Source organism: Gopherus flavomarginatus, chromosome 1, assembly GCF_025201925.1.
Source record: "Gopherus flavomarginatus isolate rGopFla2 chromosome 1, rGopFla2.mat.asm, whole genome shotgun sequence".
In the NCBI taxonomy this organism is placed as follows: Eukaryota; Metazoa; Chordata; order Testudines; family Testudinidae; genus Gopherus; species Gopherus flavomarginatus.
In genome coordinates this window covers 272,621,591-272,646,548 of record NC_066617.1, presented here as the reverse complement: position 1 = coordinate 272,646,548, position 24,958 = coordinate 272,621,591, and the positions used below count along the sequence as shown (strand labels likewise).

General features: G+C 41.0%; 1 protein-coding gene across 10 annotated transcripts in view; it reads left to right on the top strand.

Moving 5' to 3' along the window:
• The window catches only part of MBNL2 (muscleblind like splicing regulator 2), a 172,651-nt gene that overhangs the window by 24,854 nt on the left and 122,839 nt on the right, over positions 1–24,958 (top strand). For 8 of the 10 annotated variants that reach the window (XM_050950233.1, XM_050950214.1, XM_050950205.1 and 5 more), the window contains exon 1: positions 863–1,068. The exons of the other annotated variants lie outside the window; for them this stretch is intronic. The gene's annotated coding sequence lies outside the window, so the exon portion shown is untranslated. Of the gene's footprint in view, positions 1–862; positions 1,069–24,958 lie in introns of those variants that run through there. 10 annotated transcript variants of the gene reach the window in all.

Genomic DNA, 24,958 nt, shown 5'->3' with positions numbered 1-24,958 from the left:
AGGGGCTGGGGGCTAGCCTCCCAGGGCAGGAGTTAAGGGGCTGGGCAGGAGGGTCTCACAGGGCAGATATGGCCTGCAGGCTGTAGTTTGCCCACCTCTGATGTATAAGGTCCAGCAGTCAGTGTTAAAATTTTGACTTGACGATTGCTAAGAGTTTTCAGAAATGACATACTTCAACCTCATTGCAAATGGACAGCACGTGCATTCTAATCAAACTGAAGATAGTTTAGGTACTGTTGACCCTGACCCTATGCCTGCCAAGTATATTAAAATGATAATATATTATTGATTGCATTTTTATTGTGTTCCATAACTGTACACAAAAGTCTGATATCTTGTGAAAGATATCACATATATATCACAGACACTAAACAATAATGTTATGCAGTATTGAGATGTAAACATATTTAGGTTTCAGGATAGATGTTTTTGTCTGTATTTTTTAAAAAAAAGACTTGAAGGCTAAATTATTTGGAATACAGTACATGAATAAAGCTCAGTAACAAAACAGATGAGGCATTGCTTCACTTCTACAATTCTGTTTATTTTCTATAATACGTTTTCGTGTTAACAAGCTTTTTAAAACCATACCATAGCAAATGTTTACTGCAAATATGGTAGTGGTGGTTTGTTTAATATAGGTGTCACTTTATCTCCTTGGTAACACTGCTTTCCTGTGAGAGGGAAATTTCTTGTACATCAGTATGGATGCATTGTTTTTACACTTTAGAAGTGCTGTGTTGCCTTGTCAATCATCCTATTACAACCAGTTTAAGACCAGTAGAACTGACGAACTTGTGTGTGATTGGGTACCATATGCTGGGAGGGATTTGTAGAAGGAAGGGCTGCAGTCTTTCAGCAACAGAGTTCAGGCTGTGTCTTTGCTTTATCATCTGAGAGAAAATCCCCAGATAAGGCATAAGGCTTTCAGAGTACAAAAAAATAGGGTGATAATTATTTTACATGAAAATTACTTATAATGATGCAAAGGAAAAGATGTGGTCACTTGACCATATCATACGTTTCTGTTCACATTGTAAATGTGTCGAATAGACAGAGCTAAACAAGGTAAGAGGATCATTGTCTTTTATTGAATGTTTAAAGAGTTTGCTGCAGTATGCTGCATACCATATGTGTTGCTTGGGAGTCAAGGAAACAAGGTTTCTCTGGGCATATGTAGTCCTTGGAGGTGAAATGTGAATTTTATATAATCTTGTATGAGTGAATTTTTAAAATGTAAATTGTTCTCTTGAGAAATAGAACACAAGTGTATGTATATTTCATTCAAAATAACACCATTTAAAAAAAGGAAATGGGTTGGTATGTTTCAAAAAAATACTGTTAGCCTAATTGGATTCTTAGCTGGGTTTTCATCTGATAGTGGTTGCTTGGTTTAATAAAGGCAATTGGTTAACCTAAAAATCAATAAAGTTTGCAGTAGATACGTTTCAAGATTCAGATGGAATTGCAACGTCTGTTCTAAGCAATTGCCAGTATAATGTCTGAACTAAAAACATGATTGTCATTCCACTGTGACTTGTATGAAGGACTGTAAGTGTTTTTCCAGTACACAGTGATTCCCTGTGTTCTTAAGGCAAGCTTCTAAAGAGTTTTAGATATTGTCATTTAGTTTAACATTTTCCCTGCCATTTCCAGGTCTTTGTTTTAGGTTTAAAAGTAGAACCTTAATCTAAACCAGGAAAATCAAGATTAATAATACTTACTGCAATTATCTGATCTTTATACATTTTTAATGAGAACACACAGCCAGAAGAATAATTTAATGAGCAGACTGACTTTTAAAGCAGTGCTTTCACTATGCTGAACAATATCCACTTTCTTGCTGAAAACTAGCAGGAGGAAGCAATGGAGAAGATTTATATTAAATGGTCTTGGCAATGAGAAGGAAAGGAGGTATTTGAGACAGAAGTCTATTAAATTTTACATGGAATGGGGAGTTTGTACTGTATTGTTAGACCATGAAAGCAAGAGTTTATAGTAAATTTCACCAGAACATTGCAAGAGAGGTATGCTAATATAGGGTCTAATCCTGTGAGGTGCGAAACTTCTTCCCCTTCCATTGACTTCAGTGGGTGCTGATGTTACTCAGTACCTCCCCCGATCAAACCCATAGATAGCAACAGGAATTAACTCTGTCTTCCAAAACATTGCAATACTGCAGAATTTCCTGTGTATACAAGATGTAGTATAATTTTAAAAGAACAAGCAAAATAATAATTGTAATGACTTTAGGTAAAGGAGTGAGAATTTCTCTTATTTTTTCTCTAATGCCTGTTATATTATCTAAGCATTACTGCTCAAAGCAGTGTTACCCACAGATGTGAAATAATTAACATTGAGTTGATGAGCAGTAAATATCAATGTATTTAAAGAAGAAAACGGATTTAAAAACATTCTTACTCCCTCTAAACATTAGCAATAGTGTAATTTTCAGAAGAGGTTTTGAATGATCGCACTAGTAACAAGGTAAACTATTTTTTAAAGGGCAACATTATATAGATTCTTATAGACGTACCGTTTGTACCGTTAAGGAGAAGTACAAGACACTCGCTTAGAACTTCTGATGTCATCTCCCAGTTCTTCATAATCCACTTACTCTTTTCTTTTTCTTTTCGGGCAGGAGTTGGTTCATGTGTGAAAATACCCTACTAAATGCTGGATAAAGCAGTTGACACTAATTTTGGATTATTATGTTCTAAACTTGTAACTCTTAAATGCTTAACTCATCTGAGTTAATGTAACAATGTGTTTCTTTAAATAATTTTAACAAATGTATTATTAAATATAAAAGGATAGAGAATCATTAAGACTTCTAATGTCACAGATTGGTATTATGTCAACAATGTTTCCAATTGCTGACTAAATTTTAAATGTTGTATTTCTGTGTACATACATGGAGAATGCATCAAGCAACCTAGAGGAAAACTGTCTGTCTGTGAAAACTTAAATAAATAGTTCCATCTCTTCTAAACAACAAAATGTAATTTAAGATTCACGAACAGAATTTTCTGCACATACAGAGTTTGCTTTTGTGTGTGTTTAAAAAACAAACAATTCTCCTCAAGGATACAAGCATGAACCTTCCCTTTTAGATCCTTCCCACACAAAACAAGCCTGTTATACTTTTAGGTGAGCTTTTAGGCTTATGGTCTATCTAGCTGGGAGAAAAAAGTTGAAATTATTTGTAATGAACATGTAAATACTTGATATTAAATTTATTTGGGGCTAGATTCTAATAACCTTACTTGTGTTTAGTAGTACATTTCTCCATGAGTAGCCCCATGGATTTTAGTGGGACTACTCATGGAGTAACTTATTACTTGGTATGAGTAAGGATGGCAAAATCTGGCCCTTAGAAATAGTATGTAGTCACTTTTTTATATACCATGGCTATGGTGAAACCAAGTTTAGTCAATTTTTTTCAGTAATGTGAAGTTGTGTTTAATGGTGGATATCTACTCTTGTATGAGCTTATTCAACGTTTGTTTTGATTGAAAATCGAATTATTAATTTGTAGGGAACTCAGTTTTAGGGTACATATAGTATGTATGCTTCAGCAGTAGCGTAGTGCTGTGCAGAAATCAGCTGTGCTTCCTGCACATTTGGTTCCAGCTTTTCACAGAGTACATAAGGCCTGGTATGTTTGTGATATCATCAACTGTTAGAGGAGAAAAACAGTTGAGCTGTCCTAGAGGTAAAAGGAAAACAATCAGATATTTTTGTTTTTAAATGTATCTGTTTTTATTATTATTATTATTTTGAAATATAAAGCTGGCAATTAACTTCAGATATACTCTACTTTCTACTATTTCTTCTGTAACAAGAAAGTAGATATGAATGACACTGCAAAATTCAAACTAGGTGATACTTACAGAAGTACATCTCAGTCTTCACTTATTGTTCTAGGATGTAGGTAAGTAAAGCATCCAAAAATGTAACAGCACTCAGCAAGGAAGTAGGAAGTTAGGGAATAGTCTGTCCACTGTTTGGATGAATAATGTGTAAATAAGTGAGGGAAAGCAAGATATGTTTATGTCAAGTAGGAAAGAAGACAGAAAAGTTATAACAGTATAGTTCCTACACAGAAAACAGAGTAGGATATAGGGACGGATGGTTCCTCATCAGATTCTGTGTTTGTTTCCTTTTTTCATCAGTAATTTTTAGATATATCTGTGTGGAAGGCACATCCTGAAAGAGAAAAGGCTTGTTATATATATTACATTGCTCATAAATGGAGACAATATAGATGCAGAGGTCTATATGTTAATAAAACTGTCTATTCTGTAGTCAGTATTTCTGTTACAGGAACTGTATCAGGAAAAAATTAAAGTGTTTACTCTGTTTTAAAAGTTTTACAGGATGCAGCTAGGCTTCTCTCTCCATCTTTCAGGATTCATTGAGAATGGCAATTACAGAATGTTGAGTAGCTCATTTACTTTTATTTTTTGTAGATTCTGATTACTGCTATTAACAGACAATATAGAAGACCATCCTCAATATCTAGACCCAGCAAAGAATGGATTTTATTTTCTTCTAGGTGTGCAAAATATTTCCCTGTGGGATTCTGAGGGTTTTGAGATTTTCAGGTACTTGCTTCATGAGTTATTGTATATGTCGTGGGGCCCACAGTCTTTTTCACAAGTGTCTTTAATTTTCTGAGTACGTCATTTTGTGTGTCTTTTTTTTGTACTTGTCATATGCAGTTTTCTGGACTCTGCAGTTCGTCAGCTGTCAAGAATTTAAGTGATGGCTTCCTGATGGCTTCCACTTCATTATCAGAATTTGCTTTCCAGAGTGGAGTTCATTTTATTTATTTTCTAGTTTAAAAGTTTCCAGCAGATCTCTACTAGAGAGCTCTCCTGATGCTGAAGTGGTGACAATATGGCAGATCCGGAGGTAGCTGCTCTGTGAAGAGTCAGTGGGACACACAAGCTTAGTTTACGACTTAAATAGTTTACAGCATTATTATTAGCTGTTTATAACAAATATGTAAATATTTAACACTAAGTGCCACAGTTTGTAAACAAACAGCTGTAACTCTGCATTTCTGGATTCTCTGACAGTCAAGCCCTGCCCCCTTTTGTAACTGAAATGTACACATGTGTTCTGTTAATGATTTAGGACTTCAACACTAGTTTGTATTTTATTTATGTGAAAGGTTGAAAGAATTATCCTGGGATTTCTTTGACAGTAGCATTCATTGCTAGCTAGCACAGTGCTCAGTAAGGGCTGTGAGGATGGTGATCCTGTTGCTTCTATTCTAGCCAGCCTACTTGTCCCTAGCCCTCTTCCCAGGAATGAGGTTGGGGACATCCGCCAGTCTCCAGTCATCAGGGCAAGACCTCCATGCTGTGCCCTCTAATTTGTGTGTCTGTGGGTTAGGTTGAGGTGATATCCACACCCCATTTCCTTAGATAAAATAGAAAACAAGTTCTTTGCTGGATTGGGAGGGTACAGAACTGCAGTATCGACTAGTGTGTAACACTCACTCACTCACTCATGCCCGTCACCCCAATCGGGGTATGGGCTGCCAACCACAGATCTCCAGAGTCTTCTATCCTGGGCCATTCGCTCTAGCTGGTTCCAGGTATAGCCCATTTTTTTGCTATCAGCCTGAAGGTCACGTCGCCAGGTGTTTCTTGAATGGCCTCTTTTCCACTTGCCTCGGGGGTTCCACCGCAGTGCCTGTCTGGTGATGTTAGTTGGCTGCTTACGTAGTGTATGTCCTATCCAACCCCACCTTCTGCTTCTGATTTCTTCCTCTGCTGGGAGTTGACAGGTCCTCTCCAAGAGGTGGATGTTACTGATGGTGTCTGGCCAGCGGATCTGGAGAATCCTTCTGAGGCAGCTATTAATGAAGGTCTGGATCTTCCTGATGGTTGTTTTGGTTGTCCTCCAGGTTTCAGCTCCATATAGTAGGATTGATTTCACATTGGAATTGAACAGTCGAATTTTTATTGCCAAAGACAGCTCTCTGGAGCTCCAGATGTTCTTGAGCTGTAAGAAAGCTGCTCTTGCCTTACCAATCCTTACTTTGATGTCTGCGTTTGTGCCACCCTGCTGGTCGATGATGCTACCTAGGTAGGTGAAGGACTGCACTTCTTCCAGGGGGCTTCCATTCAGTGTGACTGGGTCATTGCTGATGGAGTTAATCCTAAGGATCTTGGTCTTGTCCTTGTGAATGTTGAGGCCAACCTGTGATGACGTGGCTGCCACTACGTTGGTCTTCTCTTGCATCTGCTGTTTACTGTGCGAAAGGAGTGCAAGGTCGTCAGCAAAGTCCAGGTCATCAAGCTGGGTCCACAACGTCCACTGGATTCCGTTCCTACGCTCGTAAGTGGATGTCCTCATAATCCAATTGATGACTAGAAGAAAGAGAAATGGTGACAACAAGCATCCTTGCCTGACTCCAGTTTGCACCTGGAAGCTGTTAGTAAGCTGCCCTCCATGGATCACTCTACAGTATATACCGTCATATGACTTCTTGATCAGGTTGACCACCTTTGCTGGGATGCCGTAGTGCCGAAGGAGCTTCCAGAGGGTCTCTCGATCCATGCTGTCGAACGCTTTCTCATAGTCAACAAAGTTGATGTACAACGAGGAGTTCCACTCTATAGACTGCTCGACTACGATGCGAAGCGTTGCTATCTGGTCCGTGCATGATCTATTCTGCCGGAAACCTGCCTGTTCATCTCGTAGCTGTGGATCAATGGCATCCTTCATTCTCTCTAAGAGGACTCGGTTGAAGACTTTCCCTGGCACCGACAGGAGTGTGATTCCTCTATAATTGGCACAGTTGCTAAGATCTCCTTTCTTGGGGATTTTGATGAGATATCCCTCTTTCCAATCTACCGGAATCACTTCTTCTTCCCATATCTTCTCAAAGAGGGGGTACAGCATTTCCACTGAAGCATCCAGGTCTGCTTTCAGGGCCTCTACTGGGATGTCATCAGGTCCAGCCACCTTCCTATTCTTCATCATGGTGATGGCTTTTCTGATCTCATCTCTGGTTGGTTTATCGCAATTATTTGGGAGGTCCTTATTGGCTGGGTTGATATCTGGTGGATTTGGTGGTGCTGGTCTGTTCAGGAGTTCCTCAAAGTGCTCCGCCCATCTGTTCATCTGTTGTTCTATTCCTGTTATAGACTTTCCCTGCTTATCTTTAACGGGACATTCTGGCTTGCTGAACTTTCCAGACAGTCGCTTGGTAGTATCATACAGCTGTTTCATATTACCGCTGTATGCTGCCTGCTCCACTTCTGCTGCCAGTTCATCCACATACTCTCTCTTGTCCTTCCTGATATTCCTCTTCACTGCTCTGTGGGCTTCAGCATACTCTTTTTGGGCTTTGGCCTTTGCTGCTCTAGTCCTGCTGTTATTGACTGCTGCCTTCTTCTTTTTTCTGTCTTCTATCTTGATCAAGGTCTCTGCTGTGATCCACTCTTTCTGCTGGTGTTTCTTAATTCCAAGCATCCTGGCATACTGACCTAAGTGTCTCTCTCACTTTCTGCCATCTGTTTAGTACACTGTCTTCCTCTTCCTCAGACCGATCCTGTAATACTGAAAACTTATTCTTCAGCGTCATTCCAAAATCTTCCTTGGTTTTATGGTCCTTCAGAAGGCTGACGTTGTACTTCACTCTTCTGTCTGACGCGTCTATCCAGTTCTTTTTCAGCTTCAGCTTCAACCTGGCCACCACTAAGTAATGGTCGGACGCCGTGTCTGCTCCTCTTCTAATTGTAACGTCCTGCAAGGATCTTCTGAACTTCTTGCTAATGCTGGTAATACCCAGGTACTCTTGTGGATCCGCTTGTGAGGAAAGATGCTACCTCCTATGACCAGGTTGTTAAGTGAACACAGATCCACAAATCTCTCTCCATTCTCACTCATCTCTCCCAGAGCGTGGGTCCCCATGACTTATTCGTATCCTGTGTTGTCAGGTCCAATTTTGGCATTAAAGTCTCCCATAAGGATGATGATGTCTTTGTCTGGGAGAATCTCTAATATTTTCTGGAGTCTGTTGTAAAAATAATCTTTGTCCTCCTCTTCGCTGTCATTAGTTGGAGCGTAGCACTGAACAACATTCATCTTCATCCTCTTCATTTTAGTTCTGAAGGATGCTGTAATGATCCTGGGACCATGTGCCTCCCAACCAATCAGTGCTCTCTGTGCCTGCTTGAACAACATGAGGCCTACTCCCTGTGTGTGGGGTGCGTCACTCTCTTCATGTCCTGAATACAGCAACAGCTCTCCTGTCAACAGTCGTCTCTGTCCCGCTTGCGTCCATCTTGTCTCGCTAATGCCTAATAGGGTCAGGTTGTTGCTCCTCATCTCTGCTGCAACCTGCGCCATCTTTCCTGACTTGTGTGGTAACAGCCACAGCACTATTGGGCAGACTCAAGAGGCCTTTATATGGAAGTGGAAGAAATGTGCATGCAAGGGAGTAGATGATGGTTTTGTGTGGATTGGCTGTGCTGCAGTACTGCTTTTCTAATGGATGCACTGAGCATGCATGGAGTTTTGTTCTAGAAGCAATGTGTGCTACTGTCTCCCAGGACTGTATGTCCCTTCAAATTAAAAAGTATTTCAGTTCACATTTAATTTTTCCAGTTCTTTTTGGTCCCTCTGCTGCTACTTGGCACTTTCTGAACTCAGACTATTCTATGGCCTTAACTTCTTTACAGAACACTTTCCTTGCCATGGTGGCTCCATTCTGTGCAGGCAGTGGGAAGCCTTTGAAAGTGCTGTGTCTGTGCTGCAAAATCTGGGTAGCCAGCATTTAAAAAAAAAAACAAAAAATTCAAAACCAAATTTAATCCTCATTACTCTGACTGTGCAGTGAACCCACATCACTTTCAAAGGCTTCTGCTCCCTGCACAGAGAGTGTCCACAGTAGCAGCTCTTTGAAGTGGCAGCACCACCATCAAGTCAGTTAGGCAGCTTGATATTGGACATAATCAATCCTAAAAGTGGCAAGGAGGAACAGCATACATCTTAAAGGATATGTCAACACTGCAGTGTATACCTGTGTTCTGGCTCATGTGCATGCAGGCATATGCTTGCCAACCACAGCTCTGAATGTCTGTACTGTCAGACTCACACTATCCTTACCTGTGTACCAAGGCCATGCAGGTTCTGCAGTTACACGGGTTTGGGGATAGGATTCCAGCAGCATATCCTAGGGTTCTTAGTGCCTTGGTTGCTGGAGCCACTCTAGAAATTGTTTTACAGTAGTGTTGGAGGAGAACTTGTTGAGCCTCTGCGTGGAAACTGGTTTTAGCCCACTAACAAATTTAGGCTCTTCATGCTCCATCTGGGGCCTTGGAATGAAGCTGCTCGTGCTTGTGACTGAACTGTTTGAGGAAGGATAGATTTTTCTACAAGACAGTGCCTGACATTTCAGCAGTGGTTTTTGACTCTTGGAAGACAGCAGTGGGTCTCAGAGGGGAAGTATATTCCTGACAGCCTACACACTACTCTAGCTGCCTTTGCCATGGAGTCCCCATGGGCAGACTGCCACTTCTGGTGCAAAACAACTAGAACAACATGGTGGGAATACATTGTCATGGAGATCTGGGATGAGCAGCAATGGTCCAGAACATCCACATGAGGAAGCAGACCTTCAAGGAGCTCTGTGAGGAATTCACCCCCTCCAGCCAATCCTCTGGCCCCAGGACACGCAAAAGAGGGAGAACGCATAAGAACAAATCATGCCAAACCAACCTAATTTTCTTCTTTGACAGGGTTACTAGCCTAGTGGATGGGAGAAGCTGTAGATGTTATATATCTTGATTTCAGTAAGGCTTTCGACAGTCTCAGATGATATTCCCATTAACAAACTAGGGAAATGTAGTCTAGATGAAATTACTATCAAGTGGGTGCACAACTGGTTGAAAGGCCATACTCAAAGAGTAGTTATCAGCAGTTTTCTATCTAATTGGAGGGGGTGGGCTGTCTAGTGGAGTCTTGCCAGGGATCAGTCCTGGGTCTGATGTTATTCACTATTTTCATTTATGACTTGGATAATGGAGTGAAAAGCATGCTTATAACATTTGCAGATGACACCAAGATGGGAGGAGTTGCAAGCACTTTGGAGGATAGGGTTAGAATTCAAAATGACCTTGACAAATTAGAGAATTGGTCTGCATTCAACAAGATAAAATTCAATAAAGACAAGTCCAAAATACTTGACCCAGAAAGGAAAAATCAAGCATACAGCTGCAAAGTAGGGGATAACTGTCTAGGTGGTATTACTGCTGAAAAGGATTTGAGGGTGATAGTGGATTGGCAATTGAATGAGTCAACAGTGTGGTGTAGATATGAAAAATGCTGATATTATTCTGGAATGTATTAATAGGAGTGTTCTATGTAAGAGATGGGAGGTAATTATCCCAATCTACTTGGCAAATGTGAGGCACAGCCAGTTCTGGGCACCACACTTTAGGAAACTGTGGACAAATTGGAGAGAGTCCAGAGAAGAGCAACAAAAATGATAAAGGGTTTATAAAACCTGCCCTCTGAGGAAAGTTAAAAAACAAACAAACTGGGCATGTTTAGTCATGAGAAATGAAAACTGAGGGGAGACCTGATAAGTCTCCAAATGTGTTAAGAGCTGCTCTAAAAAGTGCTGTGATTAATTGTTCTCTATGTGCACTGAAGGTATCACAAGAAGTAATGGGCTTAATCTGCAACAAGGGGGATTTAGTTTAGACATTAGGGAAAGCTTTCTAACTATAAGGGTAGTGACGCTCTGGACTAGAACTCCAAAGGAGGTGGTGGAATCCTATTTAGACAAACACTTGTCAGGGCTGATTTAGGTTTGCTTGGACCTGTCACCGCACAGGTGGCTGGACTTGAAGATTTCTTAAGGTCTCTTCCTGCTCTCCATTTCTGTGGTTCTATACCAGTGCCAAAGTAGCTTGTTGTTGCTATCTGGAAGCTCGTTACCCCTGACTATTACAGGTCTGTCACAGACCAGTTTGGTGTTGGCAAGTCCACTTCCAGTACTGTAGTGGTGGAGGTTTGTGAGATGATGAATCCTGTGGTCTATCCACAGGTGGTGGACACAGCCAGTGTACCTGAAATAATAGCTGGCTTTGAGAGAAGCTGCACTGAGGCTACTGATGGCACTCACATGTCCATGTTTTGGTCTGCCTCAAGGAGGAGATAAATATGTAAGCTACAAAAAGCACTTGTCCATTGTTCTGCAGGCATTGCTTAACCACAGACAGGTTCATAAACACCAGCATGGGATGTACTGTCAAGATGCATGATGGCAGAGTGCTGAGAAGATGTGATATTTACATGGGTGGACAAGCAGGGATTGCATTACTGCTATATGGTATGGCTATCAGGGTGTCTGTACCCACTGTTGTTTTATGGTTCCCTGTCTACCCTCTACTGCTGTGGCTCATGAAACTGTGCTCATATCTCAGAGCATCTGGCAAAACATTTAATTACACACTGAGTGGTTGTGGAGTGCGCATTTGATTGGCTGAAGACAAGATGGCACTATCTGCCAACTCATTTGGAAGCCAGTGTGGCCAGTGCTGTATGGTATGCTGTGTCCTGTACAATGTCTGTGAGCCTTATTGTGGGAGTTCTCATATGAAGTGGGCTCAAAACACTGCAGGTTTGCAGTCCCAATACAGGCCACCAGAAAGTGCATCTGTCATTGTTGGGACAGGTTCCAGGAGAGCAAGGGAAATAAGGGATGCCTTGTGCACCTACATCCTTGTATTGCCAGGTGCAGTCAATATGGTAATGCAATGCTGTCAGGGGGACTGTAATGCTGTATACATATCAATATATTTGGTACTTCTGATTTGTTGTTGGTTTTATATGATTATAAGAGTTTTAAACTTTTTATTGAAAGCTTTGAATACAATTTCCTGATTTTTCCCTTCATTTTCCAGGCATTCACACACCAGTGTATTGTACAATCAGACTAATTTATTAACCAAACCAAAGGTACTAAAATATCCAGAAAACCATTGCAGGCATATCAACTGCCTGACCTCAAAAACTATTTACAGGTGTGTCAAGTGAAATAAAGTATAACTGTCTTCAAAACAGTGCCAGTTAGCTGAAGTGCAAGCTCCACAGTCTCACTGGTAGTGGGCTGCTGATCAGAACTGTGCCACCTGTTCTTCCTCCTCCTCCTTCTGGTTGAATGTGTTGACTTTTTTGTATGCTGCTTTACAGGGGTCTAGTGCACAGGGTATATCAGATCATTCCAGTTCATAGACTTGTTCATAGTCCACGCAACCCCTGAGTTTTTAGTGACTGCATTGGCTGTATGATATGGTAGCATGGAAGGGAATCCATTGTCACTGGAGTTGGTACAGGTGGCTGTCAGAGAGATCAGCTGTTTTAACAGTGCCCCAGCCTGACCCCTGTCTCTTTGGTCATGTTGGAGGAAATTGGCAACCATTCTGTCCTCTCACTCTCTATCCTGCTCCTCCTCTCCTTCCTGGTACTCCAGGTGTTTGTCAGACTTGTATGCCATGTCATATGACCTGTTATCTCTGGGCCTCTTTCCCCCCTACTGGTTCAGGGTCCTGCCTCCTAAAAGACCTGTCTTCCAGTAGGTGGACTTTCTCAGAAGCTTTGACCTCTTGGCTTGGTGCCATAGAAGCAGACGACACCTGCAGTGCTGGTAGAGCTAGAAAGTTGCAGAGCTTTTCCAAGAACAAACGTGGCTCCGACCAAGCTTTAACACTGTCCAGATGTGACAAAGAGGGCAAGGAGAAACATTGTTTTAGGCCGATACTGTCAGATGCAGCTTTACCACTGGTACGTCCATTGTTTGGTTCCTCTGTACTGTGCAAGCCTAAGAGTCTGGCTCTGTTGACCCCCAACTTTTCAGAGTATAATGACTTTTTCGAGTAGCATAGATAGGCAGTTGTGTCCTGTTGCCCTTAGCTGGTACCATCTTTACTACTATCTGAAGCCTTGGGCAGATGGATTACCTGATTAGTATAAAGGCTTTGAAATGAGTCTTTAGGATTTCTAGAAACTGCACATCATGGTGGTGAGGGTAATAAAGTAGGTTTTTCTATTAGAACCAAATATTGTAAACATGGGCATAATTTGGGCAGCAAAACCTTTAATCCTGGGAATGATATGTGAAGTGGAAAGAACCCAGACTGAGTGAGAGAGCTCAGTGTGTGTTTGTGGGCCTGGCAGCTAGAAAAGATATCATCTTTTTACTTGCAAGCTAAGCAAATTTTATATGTAAATCAGTGAGACACAGTGAATACAAAAACCCACAATATCATTTTGACTAAGTCACTTTTCAGGGTAGAACCATACTTAAGCATAATCACAGCAGTCACACCTCTTTGCTTTCTGACATTTAAAAATTGGCAGAACATATTATCTCTGATTGACTTTTTTAGTATTCATTCTTTAGACAAGAATTTTGCCATACAGTGCATCTGCCTGTAAGAAAGAAGACCTTGAAACACAAAACCTGTTTGGAGGAAAGAAGTGCCAGGAACAGCTAGGATATGCATCCGACGAACTGGGTATTCACCCATGAAAGCTCATGCTCCAATACGTCTGTTAGTCTATAAGGTGCCACAGGACTCTCTGCTGCTAGGAACAGCCTAATACTTTGCCTTAAAAATAGTGTGTGGTGCGTCAATGTGAGATATGTGCATGGTCAAATTTAGTTTTTAGATTAGAGTTTAGTATAGGAATTAGAAGAGATGAATAAGAATTGTCCAATATAAATTTAATGTAGTACAGATTATGGGACCTATATAGGACTAAAGCAGTATGCAAGTTTTGTTTTTCTTTAAGTAAACAACATAACTGTAAGTATTCTCCTATATTTTTTAAATTCTGATTTTATATTAAAATATGACTGGCATCTCTGCTTGCCCAAAGCCATCTTTTGATTTGCTAGTTCGGCGTTTTTGGTGTCAGAATCATGCATAAACTCCTAAAGGTGCACAGTAGCGCCTTTATCTGCAGAAGCAGAGTTGAATTTCTATGGTTATTGTTAGAGTTGGTCAAAAATTGGTTGCTGGAAAATATAAACATTTTGCAGGAATTTATCAATTTTGTCAAATTTAAACGTGTCGATACTTCCTGAGGAACAGATGGCCCTGAGTTTTGACCAGCTCTAGTCACTGTGTGAAAAGGGTAATGAAAAAAGCTAAAGGGGAAAAGTTTTGTACTTAGTCTCCATTCTATATGGTTCAACTCAATGGATGTCAGGTGGGGAGAAATTTTTATTTATTTAAAATGTTAAGTGGCTTAAAAGCCCGTTAACTTGAAGGCGCATCCTACCAGGTTTAAGAGCTTGTAAAATATTTTTTAAAAAAAGCCATGACCAAAATAGTCTTAATATACTTCATTTTAGGTTTTTTGTTTTTTATTGTTGAGTCTATTCTCTTTTTTAATATTTTACTGTAACAAAAATAAAATTGAAGATTTAGTACATTAATCACTTTTACAGTATCATTTTTGTTTCAAAATCTGAAAAGGCAACATCTGGTCTGTTTTAAATTTGGTTTCTGCAAGTCCTCCTCTACCATCGGAGTGTATGTCTACACTTTGAGCTGGTAATGTAATTCCCTAGTCAAGGAGAAGATCTGTGCTAGCTATGTTGGAGTTAGCCTATTAAAAATAGAGGGTAGCTGTGACCGCATGAGTGGAGGGAGAGGCTAGCAGCCCTGAGCACATGCCTAGGATTTTGCAAATGGGGACAGAAAATAAAATCTGTGCTAATTTGACATCATTCCTATAAACTGAATAAATTGTTAGAATTTAATTGTGCAGGTCCTCTGCTCCCACTGTGATTAATGACACTGTTAGAAGTACAAAAAATTACTTTTCCGAAAAGAAAAAGGAGATTAAAACAAAATTTCCATACAGCCCCAACTCCTCCAACACAACAAAACAAAGGTGGCATATCTAGACTGGCATAGATGTATTTGAAAAATCAAATTAACAAGTAAGAAACGAGCCATCTCCTGTGCCTTCTTGTATCAGTTCAAATGTGAGGGAAGTTCAATAGCGGTGTTCCACATCACAATAAAAGGGTCAGTACCTAAAAATCTGAGAGAACTAAACGTGCACTAAATGACTATGGAAGTTGTCATCTGCAGTGACTGCAATAGCACATTTATAACTTGGCAAATCTGTGTCTTGCACAGTTGTTGAAGGGAAGCATTTTCTCCCTGAGCTTCAGATAAAGGCTGTCTGTGGAATGGGATTTGACTAAATGCACCGGATTACTGTGGTGGAATCCAAACCTCTGGGTCCCGAGGTCTCAGCAGGCTGTAGCATTTTTTCCTCTATTGGCATCTCTGGCACATTTCCTGAGCCTCTAGCTCCTTCACAGAAATGGAGGCCCAGAGTCTACCTGCCTTTGGCCTTCAGGGCCAGTGCTGACCCCCACCTAGTTTAAATACACCTTCTCAGAGAACATCCCCCAAAGATGTGAGCCATCTGGGTTAACTCTTCAAGGGACCAAGTGATAGGTGTAGCATGTAACACACGGACACTTAACTCAGAATTCTATCACATTATTGTTCTTTACTTAATCATGTGAGACTTACACAGATCTGTACAAACAAAGTAAATGCTATGCACATTTCCCTTACTCTAGTTCGCTCTTTCCTTGGGGGGTCATCTGTGTTTAGATAGGCAGGGTCTCCACTCCCCTGCCTCTCTTGCCTCATCTGGCTCTAGCAGCAGCTTCCCTCATCTTAAACTGATGAAAAATGGTCAAAGAGGGAAAGCAAACAAGGGGCTGGTCTGCACTGGGGTGGAGGATGGTCGATCTAAGATACGCAACTTCAGCGACACTATTCATGGAACTGAAGTCGAAGTATCTTAGTTTGACTTACCTGGCCGTCCTCACGGCAGCAAGTCGACTGCCGCGGCTCCCCTGTTGACGCTGCTTACTCCTTCTGCCGAGGTGGAGTACAGGTTTCGATTTGCTGATCAATTTATCGCGTCTAGATGAGACGCGCGATAAATCGATCCCCGATAGATTGAATACTACCTGCCGATTTGGCGGGTAGTATAGACGTACCCAAAGAAGCTTCTGCCCTTTGTGACCTTCCAGACCCTCTGTTGGGTAACTCCCTGTTTCACCTGAACAGGTGACAACAGAGTCCTACCAGGTGACTTTGTTGATAGGTGACCTCTCCCCTGGCTGACCAGTTCTCCTGGTTGGGAGCCAGTCTTTTGTCTAGATTGATTACCTTTCAGTGGTCAGGTGCTTAGGTCAGTAACCCTGTTTTGTCATTCTTTTGCCACTCACTTTTCCAATTCTGGTCCAGCATGGTAACAGGACAATAAAGAAGATAGAGAACCACACATCTACAAGAGAGGCTGCAGTCTGGTAAAGAGAGAGAGAGTTCCTAAACACAGAACATAGACAGATTTCACCAAAAGTACAGACAGATTCTCTAAATCATCAGAGAGATGGCACCTGTTCCCAGTGTTAACAGGTCCTGTAACCTGAAATAAAACCTCTACTGCCGACTTTGTCTGGCTTGTCATCCGTAGTGATCTGGGGAGGAGAGCATGGCACTGTGTTACACATCTGTGATAACTCACCAAGAAAGTTGTGAACCATGGTTTTGCCATCTTTATTGTGTGACAGTGAAACGTGTGCACTGAGGAAGGCTGAAGAGTGGAGGATTCAGGTTTTGTGGTCACTAACAACTGTTCCATATTAAATGGCAGGACAAGATTAGAAATGAGCAGTTTTGTGTACCACGCTTTAAGAAAGATGTGAACAAATTGGAGCAAGTCCAGAGGAGAGCAAGAAAAATTACAAGAGGTTTAGAAAACACGACATACGAGAAAAATGGAAAAAACTGGACACGTTAAATTTAGAAAAGAGATGGCAGAGGGGGATATAGGTCTTTAAATATGTTAAAGGTTGTTATAAAGATAAGTTTTATAAATTTTTTTTCTACATCTGCTAATGGTAGGGCAAGAAATAATCAGTTTAGTTTACAGCAAGAAGCTTCAGTTTAATATTATGAAAAACTTTCTAACTATAAGAATGGTTAAGCACTGGAACATGTTACCAAGGGAGGCCGTGGAATCCCTGTTCTTGGAGGTTTTTAAGAACAGCTTCAACAAACACCTGTCAGAGATAGTCTGTGTATACTTAAGCCTGCCTAAGCACAGGGAGATGGACTAGATGACCTCCTGAGGCCTCTGGCAGCCCTACATTTTTAAGATCCTGTATTTTGTGGCTGAACCCAGTAACTATCTCCATCGTACTGGTTTTGTTTTGATACAGACGTATTATTAGGATGGAAGACTAGCGAATTACAAACCATGTTTACTAAGGAGTTAGTCAGTGATCACTTGATTGCCAGAAGCTTTGGCGATGTGATAAGATTGCCAGTGAAGGACGTAGATGAAACATTCAGCTGGGAGAATAATCTGGGTGGTGCTCGATATAAAAGTAAGCCATATCCCTCTGGGATTTGCCTTGAAAATCGAGATGATGAATAGGAAGATGGACTGGTATAGATCCCATTTTGGGGTTTGATCCAACATCAGCTCATCCATTCTGCATCAGTGTGAATGGACAAGTTGGAGAGTTGCATGTGTGCTCTATATGGTCTTGCAAAGAGGCAGGGTGAGGGGCTGTGGAATCTATTGATTAGTTTTTTCTAATTAAAACAAAAATGATTCCTTGTAACCAAAAGCAAGAGGGATGATATAACTTGGCCCAGTCCCCCTTCCAGAAGGTCACCAGTCTGTGTTGTAAGTGGACCCAACTGCTGGATCCCATGTGCTTCTAAACCAGCAGGATCTGGACTGAGTCTAGTCCCTGTTGCTAACTCTGGGTCTCCAAACTCCAAGGTTCAGACTTCTTGTCTGAGTCCTTCCACACAATTTAGGACTCTGCAATCCAGCCGCCTCAGATCCCCCTCCCTGTTCCTCATCCCCTATTGCTTGCACACAGGCCTTCAGGGTTCCATCTAGCTGTGGGTGCTCCAGCTTCTAGTCTGACACCTTTTGGGACAACATGAGAGGCAAGCAGGAAACACGGGCTTAGTAAAAGAATTTGTTAACCACAGTCATTTTACTTTTAAAAAGTACTAGAGAGTTATGTAACTTTGCAAAATAACAAAAGTCCTGACATGCACCCACTGCTAACTTAATCTCATCCCTTCTGTACGTCTGAGGTCTTGTTAGTGTTTCAGGCTAGGCAGAGGCCATTCTGCTATCTCTCTCTCCAGCCCAGTATTCTTGCATGTGGTGGTGAATGAGTAGGTGAGTCTACTGGAATACATCATAATAACCTTGCGTTGGCTAAGATTAGACATGAGTTTAGCATGTTACACAAAATGAATGTCATAAACTAAAATGAATGTTACCATACAAAATGGAATTCACAATTTGACCCACTCTCTCATAGGGAGATGACATCATTTGTCATACAGATCTGTTGGAACAGATTCTCATTGCTCCATTGCTGCACTTGGCATAGAATTGGAGTAGGAGGCAGGTCCTTGATGAAACTTACAGCAGTTTAAGGACTGTTCTACGTTGTGCCATCTTGTAACAGCTCCTTAGGGGACATTATTCTGAGTAAGAATAGCCAGAGAGCAATGCATTCTAGCTATACCTCAACCCTCCCTAGAGAACCCCCTATAGTGTGGGCTGAACTGGGGAGGCAGCAGAGCTGTTGGGAAAATGCTTTTGTTGGGGTCATCGTGGGGCTGCTTTCACCTCTGCTGTAGCCCCTCTGTGCTAGGCTGGTGGTATATAAGGGTCAGAGCATATTCTAGAATCTGGCTGATTAGGAACACTTTTCTAGAAATGTTTGTACATTCCTGAAAAACATAAAGTATGTTGTTAGTATAGCAGAATGACCAACTTCTGTAATTTGATGTGCATGGGCCCTCCTAACGTACCCTCCTTTGGGAATTTACTCAAGGCAGTTCGCTGAAAGCAAAGCATTGGTGTCCAAGAGAGGCCCAGGGATAAATTGACTCAGGCAAGGATTATTAAACATTTTCCACAACTCTTGTGTGGGATTTTACAGATGAAACCTCTACATAGTGACTGAAAAGCTGGCTTTCCTTTAACTTACCAAAAAACAAAACACCTGAAGTGATAAAGAGGAATGATACAAAATCAGAAAAGGGGTAAAAGGGAAATTACTGTAAATATATATTTGAAGGAAAAAGTCAAAACAATTATCTGATGTTGCACGGAATTGTAGCTAAAATGGAACAAGTATGAGTCCATTTTAACAACAATACTTGTAAAAGACATCAGTGCTGCAAAATATCTTTGAGTCTCCAAGTCAGCTGTGCAGACTCTTGAAATATTTTCTGAAGCTTTGTTACACATAGTCCTTTAGCAAAGAAATACAGTGAAGTGCTTTGATAAGTTGTGCGTACATTCATTTGAATTATGCCAGGGTATTATAAACCCCCTTATTACACAGTTGGTGAGATACATTCTTTCCTCTTTCCCCAAAGGACATCGGGCGTGTGTTGTTATACTATAAAGCCAGCTTTAAAGTATAAACCCAATAGATTTTCTTAATAAGCTCATTGCTCTACTGTAAATAGCTTGGGGCATAGTAAAAAACCTGAACCTTAGTTATAGTAGCAAAAGGGTCAACATATCAGAATAGTAATCTTGGCAAGGAAGGCATGACTCATTTAAGGAAACTGATATTTGTAGGTCACATTGATAAATACAAGTCTGAACCATCCATCCCAGGGACTTTATACTAGTGAAATTAATATAAAGATTTAACTGGGTTTGAAATGAAAATTAGCCATGCAGCTACAAACAAAAATCTAATGTTCACTAAGAAAAGGTGTCCTTTAAAGTTTCCTTTAAAAAGTAAATCTTGACCAAGCGTTGTTGTATAGGTTCTACTTATTTGTGAGAGGTCACAGCCAATAGTTGTTTGTTTCCTGGTTCAGATTTACTTAGGGAATTCCAGCTAGGCATATCAGATTTATTTAGGGAATCTGTCTGGCAAGTTACAGCAGTAAATACAGCAAACAGTCCCTCTGTCATATTCTGCCTGTTGTGTGCACAAGTAAGCATAAGAACATAACATAAGAATGGCCATACTAGATCAGACCAATGGTCCATCTGGCCCTAGTATCCTGTCTTCTAGCAGTGTCACTGCCAGTTGCTTCAGAGGGATTGAACAGAACAGTGATTTTGCAGTGGTTCATCCTATGTCATCTAATCCCAGCTTCTGGCAGTTGAAGGTTTAGGGACCCTTGGAGTGTGGGGTTACATCTGTGACCATCTTGACTAACAGCTAGTTATTGATCCTCCATGAATTTATTTAATTCTTTTTTTGAACCCTTCACAACATCCCATGGCAACAAGTTCCACAGGTTAGCTGTGCATTGTGTGAAGAAGTATTTCTTTGTTTTAAACCTGCTGCCTATTAATTTCATTGGATGACCCCTGCTTCTTGTGTTATGTGAAGGGGTAAAGAACACTTCCCTATTCACTTTCACTATACCATTCATGATTTTATAGACTTCTGGCATATTGTCCCTTAATTGTCTTTTTTCTAAACTGAACAGTCCCAGTCTTACTTATCTTTCCTCGTATGGAAGCTCTTCCATGCTTCTAATAATTTTCATTGCCCATCTCTGTACCTTTTCCAATTCTAATTATCTTTTTTGAGATGAGAGGACCAGAACTGCACAGAGTATTCAAGGTTTGGACAAACTATGTATTTATGTATAGAGTGGCATTTTTTTTAGGTACTCTTACTGTTTGTTTACCTTTGGAATATATTTAGTTTCAGCCTGTATTATGGTGTTTTAAAATCGTCTCCATGCAGTTTGCAGGCATTTCACCCTTGTAACTGTCCCTTTTAAATTCCATTTAACTAGCTTCCTCATTTTTGTGTTGTTTCCCTTTTTGAAGTTAAATGCTATTCTAGTGAGTTTCTTCATTTCCCTCTCCCCTTCCCCCTGGCCCCCTGGATGTTACATTTAATTACATTATGATTGCTGTTACCAAGCAGTTCAACTATATTCTCTTCTTGGACCAGCTTCTATGTTCTACTTAGGGCTAAATCAGAAATTGTCTCTCCCCATGTGGATGACAGGACAAGTTGCTCCATGAAGCAGTCATTTAATGTGTATAGAAATTTTATCTCTACACCCCTCCCCTCCCCGAGGTGACAAATACCCTGTCAGTATGAGAATAGTTGAAAACCCCCATTATTATTGTGTTTTCTGACTTTGTAGCCTCTCTAATCTCCCAGAGTATTTCACAGTCACTGTCACTATCCTGGTCAAATGGTCAGTAGTATGTTTCTCCAGCTATGCTCTAATTGTTCAAAGGTGGAATTTCTCAGCATAAAGATTCTGTAGTACAACTTGATTCATTGAAGAGTTTTACTTTATTTGACTTTATGCTCTTTCACATATAGTGGTACTCCCCCACCAATGTAACCTACTCTGTCATTCCTATATATTTTGTACCCTGGTATTACCACCTCCCATTGGTTATCCTCATTCTACAAAGTGTCTGTGATGCCTATTATATCAATATCCTCATTTAAAGCTAGGACTCTAGTTGTCCCATCTTAGTATATATACAAATGCCAGAAGTCTAAAAACACTTGTACATTTTGTCAATAATTAGTTGCTTGCCTTTATCTATTATATTTAAATTGGACTGTTTTATATTTGACTGTTCCTCACTACCAGTCCTTTTCCAACTTCTTTCCTATCCTCTTTACTACCATATAGAGTTTATTCATTAATAAATTCATCCCTAAGGGATGTCTCTGCCCAAACCATGTGCTCCTCCACACCTATCATCTTTCCCCCAGCCCTTAGTTTAAAAAATTCTCTACAACCTTTTTAATTTTACACACCAGCAGTTTGGTTCAATTTTTTGTTTAGGTGGAGCTCATCCTTCCTGAATAGGCTCCTCCTTTCCCAAAACGTCAACCCCTGGCAAAGGGGAAGGAGGAGCCTATATAGGAAGGATGAGCTCCATCTAAACCAAAACAGAACCAAACTGCTGGTGTGAAAAATAAAATATAATAGGTAATTCCTAATAAACATAAAACTCTGCTCCCTACACCATTGTCTCATCCACGCATTGAGACCTTGCAGTTCTTGATCCTGCACATGAAACTGGAATCATTCTGGAGAATACTACCATGGAGGTTCTGAACATTAATCTCTTACCTAGTAGTCTAAATTTTACCTCTGGGACCTCTCTCCTATCTGTTCCTATGTCATGGGTACCTACATGTACCATGACCACTGACTCCTTCCCAGTATTGCATGCAAATCCATCTAGATGTCTTGCGAGATCTTCATCCTCCGTCCCTAGCAGGCAGTTTACCATACAGTTCTCACAGTCATTGTAAACCCAACTATTTTTCTAATAGTAATTAAATTATTACCTGGCTCTTCCTAATAACAGGGTTCCCTAGAGGGGTATCCTCAGTGCAAGAGCATACCATGACACCTCCTTCCCCCAGACTTTCATCCTCCTCAATAGCACAAAGGTCATCAGATTGGGGATGGAATCGCTGTATTGTGTCCCTGAAAGTCTCGTCTCTCTCTCTCTCTCTCCCCGCCTTAACTCTTCTAGTTCAGCCACTCCAGTCTCAAGAGCCCATACTGTCTCTCTGAGGGTAATGGGCTGCTTCCACTATATGAAATAAGCTGGATAGCCTCCACTCTGTTGCTGGACTTCTGCCTGCATTATTTTTACTGTTTGTTTTTTGTTTGTTTTTTGGGGGGAACATGGGGATGGGAGGCTAGTAGCCTAAGTTTGGAGTATGTTGATTAGGCATATCTGCCTCTTGCACTTCCTCTCTAAACTCCATGGTAAAAATCCCCTGTTCTCTAGGGTGACCAGATAGCAGGTGTGAAAAATCAGGATGAGGGTAGGGGGTAATAGGTGCCTGTATAAGACAAAGCCCCAAATAGTAGGACTGTCCCTATAAAATCGGGACATCTGGTCACCCTACTGTTCGCTAGCTCCTCTCGTTGCTTAGGAGCTGGCTTTTTAAACCACTATTTTCCCTGAGTTAGGTCCTCCTCCTTCTCCAAGGAACCTAAAGGGATTGTGGATCAAAGGATTGCAGGCTAGAGCCTCAACCAGGCCTCTTGGCTCAGCACACAGCCCCCACAACCTTCTATGATCTTATTTTATTAGTGCTTTTATTATACTACATTAACACTTCTGTTGTATATGTAAGAGTGTTTGTTTTACTGAGGAATTGTTACAAACAAGATAGCCCTAGTAATTAGAAGCATGCTGGAAAAAGTGTTCAGCCTATGTGTATTCTGAAACATTACTGTGTTCCTGCTATATGGGTTTTAGTCATAATAGTGGCTTTGGACGGATCACAATATCAAACTTTTTATTTCTGCACTAGCTTTCCATCATCTCCTTTAATCCTTTTTCTGCACACATCGTTACCAATCTACCTCGCTTGAAACAACCTACTACTACACCAAATGGCCACAACTACTTGTGGTGAGGGGAAAACAGTTTGGTAAAAGTGTGTGTGCAAAAGTGTGAAAGGGGTGCAGAGTAAAGGTTGCAGTGCCTGGTTTGTACAGTGCAGGGGTTTGGTAAAGTGTTGCTTGTGAGTGGAGGAGTAGAGGGCATGTACCATTAAGGGGCTTAACTTTCCATGTTTTGTTTTTTGGGGTCAGGTACATTTATATGTAGCATCCCTAACTGTTTCACAACTGAGGTTCTGTGTGTGTTAATATATAACTGATAATATACCACCAGTGATTCAAGGAAAAAGCCTCCACTTCATCTTCCTAAAACAGTTGAACTTGGGATCTCTTACTTGAAACACGTTGTGCAGAATTAGAGGCTGAATGGAACAAGATTCCTCCCTAAAGACCAAATACCAGTAGTAATGCTTTGACAAAGTATTCAGGAAGGACCATGCACCATCAAATTTCCCAATATTTAGACTACTGTTCAGTAGTCTGGGGAGGCACCTGTAGGAATGTACACATTAGCTACAGACTCACCATGTCTGAGTCTCTAGGATTATCCTAGGACTTCTGAGAGAGATTCTGCTGCCTGTGTTTATCCTGTTGTCTCTAGCAGGAGCCACTGCTTCAGCAAATTACTCTTAACTGTAGATTGAAGAGAATGTCAAATTTAAGAGTAATGTGCCTTTCCCTAAGCAAGCCCCTAGAGCTCACTGAATATCAAGGCTCACAACAACATAGGATCTTAAGTTTTCATCTATTTGTTTGTTCTGGCTGTAAGCTCTTCAAGGTAGGGATGCTGTCGTGTTCTCAGATTTGTAGGCAGTGCTGTTAAGTGATGCCTATAGTCAGGGTTGCCTGAAACTTTCTATTGCAAGACCCTGTTTTCAGGTGCTTATAGCTCTGACAAACTTTAAACTATTTGGGCTAAAACTTTCCATTAAAAGTTTCAGTAAAAATGGTTTCTAGCACCTTCAAGTTTGAAATTTGGCAAGAGGGACACCTGGGGTCAGATGCATGCTTTATGTTGTCCCCGTGAAAATCCATCTACGTTTAGCCGAGGTTATTCGCCTCTGAAATCACCTTTCAGAATTTGCTGAGGTTTGTTAAGTTTGACAGCTAAGTTCTCCAATGCTGTCTGCACTGAGTGTGCTGCTGCCCAGGGCTGCAAGTTCTGAGCGAGACTTTCCCTGCAGTCGCTGCTCCCTGATGCTAGGGGTTGCTGTGGCACCAACACAGGAACTGTCAGTGGGGATAGTCTCTTCTTTGCTCTCACTGCGCCCTCTGATGTTGCCCAGGCAACACGGAAGAGTAGGAAGGTATCTTCCCTGATGCGGAGAGGTATAGTAGCTGGCTGGGATGGGGAGATATGCTCAGAGAAGAAGGGTCTTTAACAATAATGCACACTCACCTCCAGATCCTCAATTCCTGAGATCCAGCGTTCCTCTGCAGGCTAAAATAAG